Genomic DNA, 12469 nt, shown 5'->3' with positions numbered 1-12469 from the left:
GAAAGTTTTGACATATAATGAGGACTAAGAGAAGGAATCACTCATACCAATGTGTTATTAACATCTAGGATATCTCAGTTTGCATTCTAATCACATTTGTGTATCTTGCTTGGAATTAATCCAAGGCCTTCCTGTCCCTTTTACACAAGGGAGTTTAGAATTAGGCACATAACACTAGTAAATGGTATAAAATATTTCAGAAAAAAAAACAAGAAGGACTATAATTACTTTGAATTTTTAAATAATGGAAAATGTTATTTAGAGCCAAATCATCCATGGTAAGGATAAAAAGTGATGTCAGAGTTGGATAGGATCTTAAAGGTCAACAAGAAAATCCCCTTATTACATAGATGAAGAAATTAAGGACAAAGGAGACTAAATGGCAGTACCTGGTTCTACATTTCTACTATTGTGTCCCAGACTTGTATTAGGATGTGACAGTAGAAAAAAATATTTAATTTGGACAAAAGCAAAAGGCTATCTGCAGGTTTGTTTCTACATTTTAAAACAATTGTAAAGGCAATTTCATTATAAAAATGTTTTTAGTAGACATTCTGAGTACAAAATATTTCTAAACAAACTAACTTTTTGACTTATTAGCCTCATTTAGCGAGATTCATATGAAAAAGGACACATTTTTTCAGGGACTTATTTTTACATACTCTGAATTTTTTCAAGTCATATTTGTTTCCATTTTGAGCATTTAAGGACTTATATGAATAGTTATTTAGTTTGATTTTCCCCCATGTGCTTGTCTTTTTGGAGGATCTGGAAATGCTGTCCAGTGTCTCAGTAGAAAGTTCACAAAGGGGCTGATAACACAATTGGGGTAATTTCATAATTAGAATATTTTCCCAAAGAATTCAGGAACATAGTGTCATTTAGAGAGAGAGATCAGATGAGCTCCATAAGGCATACAAATGTCTTCCATACTCACACTGGCAATTTAGAAATGACAAAAATCAAAATACAAAAGACTTTAGTTATCTTGAAGACAATTTTCTCTCTTGGGGGAGAGAACAGAATAGTTCCAGTAGAGCCAATAAAACAAAGCATCCTGAGAAAAATCACAGAAAGAGGAAAAAATGTGACTCTGATAATTTTCCCAAGTAGTATAAGAAAAAGTTATAATGAAGCAGGATATGGTAGGGAGATGTGTAGGACAGTAAGCAAAGGGATATAGGAATTAAGAGTAGACTTTAGAGCCAGCCAAAACAGGGATTGAATTTAGATTGCCTGATTTATGGCAAGGCTTTGAGCCAGCTACTTAACTTCTCTGATTCTCAGTTCCCTGATCTCTAAATTTAGAGTATCTCCATTGTGATAACCCAGTTAAGATGCTTAACATAGCACCTGGCACATACTAAGCATCCAATACATGTTGGTTATTATTGTTATTTGTAGTTAAACATAAGAAAAATTGCAAAGCTATATAGTGACCCTGCTACCATATCTCTTCACAATCATGAGTAATTAAAAGTTTATATATTTTTAAATAAGGTAACCTTTCTTAGTACTTCCTCATGAAATTGTTGTAAAAACAAAATGAGATAATGCAAAAGTACTTAGAGTACTCTTAGCATAAGTACCTGGCACATTGTAGGTGCTCAGTAAACAACAACCACTGTTCTTATTCATAGAACTGACTGTTGGCTCCATGTTCATTTGATCTATAGCCTTATCCATGGAAGCTATTATAAAACAGCTGAAAGAGCAATATCTTAGTGTATTGATAGTGAAAAAGATACAACATCCCAGGGGTATGTGTTACCATGAGGGCTCTACAGAATACATATAAGAGATACTCTATTTAATAATCCCATCTCAACAGATATAACTTAAAAAAAGTACTCCCACTACATTCAGTGAAATAAATGTTTCTTATAACAATTACCAGACATGTGCCACAGGGTAGTAGTGATGGAAAAAATTCTTAAAGAAGAAATGACAGTGGAAGGGTGAGAACTAAACGTCACAAATACAACCTACTTCCTCTTTCCTGTGTTTGAATGTCTGTATTTAATAGACATTCCTGTAGCTTCATTGATAAAGGTTGGTTCTAGCTCTCTCTGGGTGAAAGTAGTCACTAATACAATGATAGATATATAGTTTGGTTAGAACTGTCCTAAAAGCATAAAGATCCCCTCCAAAAACTTCTATAGAAAACCGTGAAGTGGCATATAAGTTTTGGGGAAAATTATTTTATTATTTTATTTATTTATTTCACAGAAAAATACATTTTTTAAAATATTTTTTATTGAAGTTTGATTTGCCAACATATAGTATAACACCAAGTGCTCATCCTATCAAGTGCCTCCCTCAGTGCCTATCACCCAGTGACCCCATACCCCCACCCACCTCTCCTGCCACTACCCCTCGTTAGTTTCCCAAAGTTGGGAGTCTCTCATGTTTTGTCACCCTCTCTAATTTTTACCACTCATTTTCTCTCCTTTCCCCTATAATTCCTTTCACTATTTTTTATATTCCCTGTATGAGTGAAACCATATAATGATTGTCCTTCTCCATTTGACTTATTTCACTCAGCATAATACCCACCAGTTCCATCCATGTCGAAGCAAATGGTGGGTATTTGTCATTTATAATGGCTGAGCAATATTCCATTGTGTGTATATATATATCACATCTTCTTTATCCATTCATCTTTCGATAGACACCAAGGCTCCTTCCACAGATTTACCATTGTGGACATTGCTGCTATGAACATTGGGGAGCAGGTGTCTCGGCTTTTCACTGCATCTCTATCTTTGGGGTAAATACCCAGTAGTGCAATTGCTGGGTCATAGGGTAGCTCTATTTTTAACTCTTTGAAGAACCTCCACATAGCTTTGCAGAGTGGCTGTACCAGTTCACATTCCCACCAACAGTGCAAGAGGGTTCCCCTTTCTCCACATCTTCTCAACATTTGTTGTTTCCTGTCATATTAATTTTCACCATTCTCACTGGTGTGACGTGGTATCTCATTGTGGTTTTGATTTGTATTTCCCTGATGGTAAGTGATGCGGAGCATTTTCTCATGTGCTTCTTGGCCATGTCCATGTCTCCTTTGGTGAAATTTCTGTTCCTATCTTTTGCGCATTTCATGATTGGATTGTTTGTTTCTTTGCTGTTGAGTTTAATAAGTTCTTTATATATCTTGGATAGTAGCCCTTTATCTGATATGTCATTTGCAATTACCTTCTCTCAATCTGTAGGTTGTCATTAAGTTTTGTTGACTGTTTCTTTTGCTGTGCAGAAGCTTTTTATCTTGATGAAGTCCCAATAGTTCATTTTTGCGTTTGTTTCCCCTGCCTTCATAGATGTATCTTGAAAGAAGTTGCTGTGGCCGAGTTCCAAAAGGGTGTTGCCTGTGTTCTCCTCTAGCATTTACTAAAATGTATTTATAGTAGTTTCTCAGTCTTGGGTAAATGACACTGAATATACACAAGATACTTCCCCTTACCTCCCAAAAAAAACCCAAATAAATAAACTTGCATTAAAAGAATTTTAATAACTGGCCAGAAAATAACATTGGGGTTTAGGAAAAGTTGATGTTTTTCTTGAGACCAACATTGTTACACAATGTAGGATATTTGATATTAGAAGGAATAAGTGAATATTTTATGTTAAACATACATTCAAAAAGACAGAAAAGATCATTTAAGTCACCTTCAGACATCATAGTTAATACGGAAAAGAAATATGTCCCAGTGAGTTTGCTTTCCTATATGAGAAAAAAATGAGATAATGATTTGATTGGAGACTTTTTAAGGCAATGGATATATGTAGTATTCAGAGCTGTGCAAGGCTGACTTGTACATTTGGCCAAAAAACTGATTTGTGTAAAAATTAATTAGTAGTGTGATTTACAGATGACTATAATTCCTTCCCCTTGCAAAGATTAATTGGAAAGGTATAGCTTCACAGTTCTTGGGTTATGCAAATTTCTACAGCCATAGAAACAGCACTTATGTTTCTTTTGGGATCAAATAAATAACAATTATATATGCAAGATGATGTCACAATGTCAGATGCCCTATTGGGGACAAGTCATCAAGTTCTTTCTTGTAGTCAACTGGTATTGTTGCAAATATTTCTGGTATTAGATTTCAAACAAAATGAAAAGGAAGAAATTGCTCCATTGCTTTCCCTGGTTCTCTTTATTTTTATATTTTATTTTATTTTATTTTATGAGAGAGAGAGAGAGAGAGAGAGGAGAGAGAGAGAGGCAGAGACACAGGCTGAGGGAGAAGCAGGCTCCATGCAGGGAGCCTGATGTGGGACTCAATCCCAAATCTCCAGGATCACGCCGTGGGCAGAAGGTGGCCTAAACCTCTGAGCCACCAGGGCTGCCCTCCCTGGTTCTCTTTAGAGCACGGGTAATTTAATATCCTAAAGGAGAAAGGTATCCATAAAGGAGATCCCAATAGAAGAATTAGTATTTCTCAAAATACATACTCAAATATAGAATTTCAGAGCTTTGCATAACCAAGTTATCCAATACCCTACTACTAGTATGTCTAAAATATATTCTCTTCAATCTCACAAGATAGCTAAATTACCATACTCTTATAGTTGGATTACTCCTCTCATGCTCAGGAGAAGATAGGAAGAAGTTAATGTAAAAAATGTACTCAGAGTCTCACTCAAAAATACTTTCTAACTAGGTCTACTGGAAATAGCCTCTTAATGGGTCTCCCTACCTCTGGGCTTGTCCATTTTCAATCCATTTTTTTAATGATAGTCACACACACACACACAGAGAGAGAGAGAGAGAGAGAGAGAGGCAGAGACACAGGCAGAGGGAGAAGCAGACTCCATGCACCGGGAGCCTGACGTGGGATTCGATCCCGGGTCTCCAGGATCTAGCCCTGGGCCAAAGGCAGGCGCTAAACCGCTGCGCCACCCAGGGATCCCTTCAATCCATTTTTTTAATACTGCAGCAGAGTACATTTCCATCAGTGGCTCCCTAATGCCTTTAAGGATAAAGTCTGAACTTTTTAATGTGGCATAAAGAGCCCTCTATTAAAGGTCCCAAGTTAACTTCCAGATTAATCTCTTAACATTCCTCTTCACAAGTTTTGTGGCTGTGCCTCCTGAATATATTTCAAATCTATACCCATGGTCTGGTTGTCATGCTCACTACACTCACTATGGGCCTTTAGTACTGCTCAACTAGATTGTTAAAATAACCTCCAAACTGGTCTCTTTCCTTCCTTAACTCTCTATCACCTCCCAATTCATGGGTCATACTACAAAGGATTAATCTAAATGCACTCTAACCTGCCTCCCCTGAGTAAAAGCCTCCCATAGTCTCCATTTCCTATAGAATGAAGGCCAAGTTCTCCTTAGCTTGATTCATAGGGCCCCTTCTAACGCAAGACATGGGCATTATCAACCTCTCTAGTGTCATCCTATCATCACATCTACATACTTGATGTTCTGGACATGCTGATTATTACAGTTCCCAGCATACACCAAGTTCTTATATATATGGCACAATGTCCACAAATGCACAGGAGTATAAGAATCAATATTTCTTGCTGGTGAGTAACTTAAACAGCCAAGGTTTGAGGGAAAAGAAAAGGCAGTTAGATGCTACCTGCTGTTCTTTATTCATTTCACATAACTAGCTTCATGTCCACCTTGTTGTGGTGTGTTTTTTAGTTCCCCAACTCTAAATGGCACTTTTATTTGGGTTTCTGGATGCATAACTCTACAGTTTTGAAAGCATATATAAAGGTTGTAAGTTGGTCATATCATTGATTCTAGAATCTTCTTGAGTAGGGTTTGCAAAGTTTACACAGGGTAAGAAAACTTCACTAACAAGAGAGCCTCAACCCACCATCCAAGAACAAGATCATGTTCAGTAAACACACACTCATTTTGGCCCAAATTTTAACATTATTTTCCATTAGCTCAATTTAAATAAATTTATAGGTATTAAAACCCTAGTAACACTTGCTCTGAGTCCAAGAAACAAAATTAACTCCCAATTAGGTATATATTGATTATATGAGCTTCAGTTTTATCCTAACCCATAAAAAACAGGTTTTTACACCTAAATGTATCTAGTATTTTATAATGCAGAGATTGGCAAACTCTTTCTGTAAAAGGCCAAAGAGTAAATATTTTAGGTTTTGTGGGTCACAACTACCTAGCTCTGCCACTGTAGTGCAAAAGAAGCCTAGGCAATATGTAAATGAATGAGTAGGGTTATGTTCCAATAAAACTTCATCTACAGAGAGGATGCCTTAGACTGAATGTTGAAACTGATTCCCCCATTGTAAAGGTCATGAAGGTAGAGTCTTCATGAATGAGATTAGCACCCTTATAAAAGAGACCCCAGAGAGAAAATTTGCCCCTTCCACCATACAAGGACAGTGAGAAGATACCCATCTATGAACCAAGAAATGGGCTCTCACCAGACTCCAAATTTGCCAGTGCCTTGATCGTGGACTTCTCAACATCCAGAATTGTAAGAAATAAATTTCTGTTGTTTATAATCCACCCAGTCTATGAAATTCTGTTATACTGACTGAGTGGGCTAAGACAGAAGCAGTATGCCAAATTTGATTCTTAGGCCATAGTTTGTTGGCCTCAAGCTATTTTGATTGTTACTCACATTAATATATACATTTTACTCAGTATCCACACATGATCCATACATTAACACATACATATAGCTAAAAATTTAACAGAGAAAAATTATCCGTACTATGTCTAATGTGCCCCAATATTTTATATTTCCTACCATTCTATTTCTTACAAAGGCTGATAGTAATTTACTAAATTAATTGAGTATATAACCCTCTAATGAGTTGTGACCTGCAATTTGCAGAACACTATTCCTTTGGATTTCATGGTTTTATTCATTGTCCAAATCACAGGTCAGAAGTAACTTTACATTTGTGTAACTAGCATTCAAACATTCATTCCTTCATTAATTAATTCATTCAATGCACAATTATTAAGCAGTCACTATGTGTCACATGGAAAAGCACCATTATAAACTAATAGGCTGATTGTGTGGTTACTGTAGAAGGAAGGTTACTGGCCAGGCCAGTAGACGGTCTGAATCCAATTGAGTGAATATTCCAGAGGTACTCTGAATAAGCCACTTTGCATGTTTTGGCTTTGTATTTTCTCCCAACTTAAAGCAGTTTCTTTGCCACTTCCCTTCTGCATAGTTATGATATATTCCAGAAACAGTGAATCCCCTTGAAGTTTTCAGAGCTCAGGAACAAAGAATGTGAGATCTGATAATTGTTTCTGAATGAAGACTATCTAGTGTGAAGGATTCTCTTTTGGCTTGGCCTCTGAAATTAATTGATCAATCTATAAAATTGAAAGGAAAAGAAAACCACAATGTGGGAATCCAAATGTTCTTTATAACACAGCCTAGAGACTAAGTGAATGCCACTTAGCAGGGCAACATTCAGAATTCAAGAAAGGTAGTTGGTTGCTTGGCTTATATCCCCCTCTGAGTTATGACCAGAGTTCTTTTTTTTTTATATGACAAGAGTTCTTTCTTCTTTTAAATTGTATTTTAGGTTTTTTTTAAGATTTTATTTATTCATGAGGGACACAGTGAGAGAGGCAGAGACACAGGCAGAGGGAGAGGCAGGCCCCATGCAGGCCCCATGCAGGGAGCTCGATGTGGTACTCCATCCTGGGATCCTGCCGGGATCATGCCCTGAGCCAAAGGCAGACAGTCAACTGCTGAGCCACCCAGGCATTCCTGTGACAAGAGTTCTTAATGACAACTCTACATCAAGCTTCTCCCAAGTGTGGGAGCCTTTTGGGGCCCAAAAGCCATAGAAAAACATATACTATCCAATGATGGCTTCTATATTAAGACAAGTCTTGCCACCCCGGGTAAGAAAATGTCTTTAAAAAATGATCATTTTAAGTTTCAGATTGGAGGGAGGAGCAAGATGGCGGAAGAGTAGGGTCTCCAAATCACCTGTCTCCACCAAACTACCTAGAAAACCTTCAAATTATCCTGAAAATCTATGAATTCGGCCTGAGATTTAAAGAGAGACCAGCTGGAATGCTACAGTGAGAAGAGTTCGCGCATCTATCAAGGTAGGAAGACGGGGAAAAAGAAATAAAGAAACAAAAGGCATCCAGGGGGGAGGGGCCCCGCAAGGAGCCGGGCTGAGGCCGGGGCGAGTGTCCCCAGGACAGGAGAGCCCCGTCCCGGAGGAGCAGGAGCTGCACCGACCTTCCCGGGGGAAAGGGGCCCGCGGGGAGTTGGAGCAGGACCCAGGAGGGCGAGGATGCCCTCGGGCTCCCTGGGACAGTAACAGAGCAACTGCGCCCCGGTAGAGTGCGCCGAGCTCCCTAAGGGCTGCAGCGCGCACGGCGGGACCCGGAGCAGCTCAGGGGGCTCGGGCGGCGGCTCCGTGGAGGGGGCTGCTCGGCCCCGGGAGCAGCTCGGAGGGGCTCGGGCAGAGGAAGAGGCTCCGTGCGGAGGGGGCTGCGCGGTTCCAGGAGCAGCTCGGGGGGCTCGGGCGGCAGCTCCGCGGAGGGGGTTGCACGGCCCGGGAGCGCGAATCCACCAGTGCAGGCCCCGGAGCACAGGGCGCCGGGACACAGCCCAGGATCCGGCCTCCCCCGGGACAGGCAGAGGCCGGGAGGGCCCAGGACAGCAAGGACGCTCCTGCCCCAGCTGAGCAGAGCAGCGGCCCCGCCCCGGAGCCTCCAGGCCCTGCAGACGGAGAGCTCTGGAGTTCCTGCGGGGGCTGAATCCAGGGCTCCAGAGCTGCCCCGCCACTGGGGCTGTTCCTCCTGCGGCCTCAAGGGGTAAACAACCCCCACTGAGCCCTGCACCAGGCAGGGGCACAGCAGCTCCCCCAACTGCTAACACCTGAAAATCAGCACAACAGGCCCCTCCCCCAGAACACCAGCTAGACTGACTGACAACTTCCAGGAGAAGCCAAGGGACTTAAAGAACACAGAATCAGAAGATACTCCCCTGTGGTTCTTTTTTTGTTTTGTTTTGTTTTGTTTTGTTTTGTTTTGTTTAGCTTTTTGATTTGTTTCCTTCCCCCACCCCCTTTTTTTCTCCTTTCTTTTTCTTTCTCTTTTTCTTCCTTTTTTTTCCGTTTTTTTTTTCGTTTTCTTCCCTTTTTTTTTCTCTTTCTCTTTTCTTTCCTTCTTTCTCTCCTCTCTTTTTCTCTTTTTCCCAATACAATTTGCTTTTGGCCACTCTGCACTGAGCAAAATGACTAGAAGGAAAACCTCACCTCAAAAGAAAGAATCAGAAACAGTCCTCTCTCCCACAGAGTTACAAAATCTGGATTACAATTCAATGTCAGAAAGCCAATTCAGAAGCACTATTATACAGCTACTGGTGGCTCTAGAAAAAAGTATAAAGGACTCAAGAGACTTCATGACTGCAGAATTTAGAGCTAATCAGGCAGAAATTAAAAATCAATTGAATGAGATGCAATCCAAACTAGAAGTCCTAACGACGAGGGTTAACGAGGTGGAAAAACGAGTGAGTGACATAGAAGACAAGTTGATAGCAAAGAGGGAAACTGAGGAAAAAAGAGACAAACAATTAAAAGACCATGAAGATAGATTAAGGGAAATAAACGACAGCCTGAGGAAGAAAAACCTACGTTTAATTGGGGTTCCCGAGGGCGCCGAAAGGGACAGAGGGCCAGAATATGTATTTGAACAAATTCTAGCTGAAAACTTTCCTAATCTGGGAAGGGAAACAGGCATTCAGATCCAGGAAATAGAGAGATCCCCCCCTAAAATCAATAAAAACCGTTCAACACCTCGACATTTAATTGTGAAGCTTGCAAATTCCAAAGATAAGGAGAAGATCCTTAAAGCAACAAGAGACAAGAAATCCCTGACTTTTATGGGGAGGAGTATTAGGGTAACAGCAGACCTCTCCACAGAGACCTGGCAGGCCAGAAAAGGCTGGCAGGATATATTCAGGGTCCTAAATGAGAAGAACATGCAACCAAGAATACTTTATCCAGCAAGGCTCTCATTCAAAATGGAAGGAGAGATAAAGAGCTTCCAAGACAGGCAGCAACTAAAAGAATATGTGACCTCCAAACCAGCTCTGCAAGAAATTTTAAGGGGGACTCTTAAAATTCCCCTTTAAGAAGAAGTTCAGTGGAACAGTCCACAAAAACAAAGACTGAATAGATATCATGATGACACTAAACTCATATCTCTCAATAGTAACTCTGAATGTGAACGGGCTTAATGAGCCCATCAAAAGGCGCAGGGTTTCAGACTGGATAAAAAAGCAGGACCCATCTATTTGCTGTCTACAAGAGACTCATTTTAGACAGAAGGACACCCACAGCCTGAAAATAAAAGGTTGGAGAACCATTTACCATTCGAATGGTCCTCAAAAGAAAGCAGGGGTAGCCATCCTTATATCAGATAAACTAAAATTTACCCCAAAGACTGTAGTGAGAGATGAACAGGGACACTATATCATACTTAAAGGATCTATTCAACAAGAGGACTTAACAATCCTCAATATATATGCTCCGAATGTGGGAGCTGCCAAATATATAAATCAATTATTAACCAAAGTGAAGAAATACTTAGATAATAATACACTTATACTTGGTGACTTCAATCTAGCTCTTTCTATACTCGATAGGTCTTCTAAGCAAAACATCTCCAAAGAAACGAGAGCTTTAAATGATACACTGGACCAGATGGATTTCACAGATATCTACAGAACTTTACATCCAAACTCAACTGAATACACATTCTTCTCAAGCGCACATGGAACTTTCTCCAGAATAGACCACATATTGGGTCACAAATCGGGTCTGAACCGATACCAAAAGATTGGGATTGTCCCCTGCATATTCTCGGACCATAATGCCTTGAAATTAGAACTAAATCACAACAAGAAGTTTGGAAGGACCTCAAACACGTGGAGGTTAAGGACCATCCTGCTAAAAGATAAAAGGGTCAACCAGGAAATTAAGGAAGAATTAAAAAGATTCATGGAAACTAATGAGAATGAAGATACAACCGTTCAAAATCTTTGGGATGCAGCAAAAGCAGTCCTAAGGGGGAAATACATCGCAATACAAGCATCCATTCAAAAACTGGAAAGAACTCAAAACAAAAGCTAACCTTACACATAAAGGAGCTAGAGAAAAAACAGCAAATAGAACCTACACCCAAGAGAAGAAGGGAGTTAATAAAGATTCGAGCAGAACTCAACGAAATCGAGACCAGAAGAACTGTGGAACAGATCAACAGAACCAGGAGTTGGTTCTTTGAAAGAATTAATAAGATAGATAAACCATTAGCCAGCCTTATTAAAAAGAAGAGAGAGAAGACTCAAATTAATAAAATCATGAATGAGAAAGGAGAGATCACTACCAACACCAAGGAAATACAAACGATTTTAAAAACATATTATGAACAGCTATACTCCAATAAATTAGGCAATCTAGAAGAAATGGACGCATTCCTGGAAAGCCACAAACTACCAAAACTGGAACAGGAAGAAATAGAAAACCTTAACAGACCAATAACCAGGGAGGAAATTGAAGCAGTCATCAAAAACCTCCCAAGACACAAGAGTCCAGGGCCAGATGGCTTCCCAGGGGAATTTTATCAAACGTTTAAAGAAGAAACCATACCTATTCTCCTAAAGCTGTTTGGAAAGAAAGAAAGAGATGGAGTACTTCCAAATTCGTTCTATGAGGCCAGCATCACCTTAATTCCAAAACCAGACAAAGACCCCACCAAAAAGGAGAATTACAGACCAATATCCCTGATGAACATGGATGCAAAAATTCTCAACAAGATACTGGCCAATAGGATCCAACAGTACATTAAGAAAATTATTCACCATGACCAAGTAGGATTTATCCCTGGGACACAAGGCTGGTACAACACCCCTAAAACAATCAATGTGATTCATCATATCAGCAAGAGAAAAACCAAGAACCATATGATCCTCTCATTGGATGCAGAGAAAGCATTTGACAAAATACAGCATCCATTCCTGATCAAAACTCTTCAGAGTGTAGGGATAGAGGGAACATTCCTCGACATCTTAAAAGCCATCTATGAAAAGCCCACAGCAAATATCATTCTCAATGGAGAAGCACTAGGAGCCTTTCCCCTAAGATCAGGAACAAGACAGGGATGTCCACTCTCACCACTGCTGTTCAACATAGTACTGGAAGTCCTAGCCTCAGCAATCAGACAACAAAAAGACATTAAAGGCATTCAAATTGGCAAAGAAGAAGTCAAACTCTCCCTCTTCGCCGATGACATGATACTCTACATAGAAAACCCAAAAGTCTCCACCCCAAGATTGCTAGAACTCATACAGCAATTCGGTAGGGTGGCAGGATACAAAATCAATGCCCAGAAGTCAGTGGCATTTCTATACACTAACAATGAGACTGAAGAAAGAGAAATTAAGGAGTCAATCCCATTTACAATTGCACCCAAAAGC

At 39.9% G+C, this 12469-nt stretch overlaps 1 protein-coding gene across 1 annotated transcript in view; it reads right to left on the bottom strand.

The window, feature by feature from the left end:
* Window positions 1-12469, bottom strand: part of IL1RAPL2 (interleukin 1 receptor accessory protein like 2) — a 1329588-nt gene that overhangs the window by 987921 nt on the left and 329198 nt on the right. The window lies entirely within an intron of this gene.

This window comes from Canis lupus, chromosome X, assembly GCF_003254725.2.
Source record: "Canis lupus dingo isolate Sandy chromosome X, ASM325472v2, whole genome shotgun sequence".
NCBI lineage: Eukaryota > Metazoa > Chordata > Mammalia > Carnivora > Canidae > Canis > Canis lupus.
This window is presented reverse-complemented; position numbering and strand designations above follow the sequence as displayed.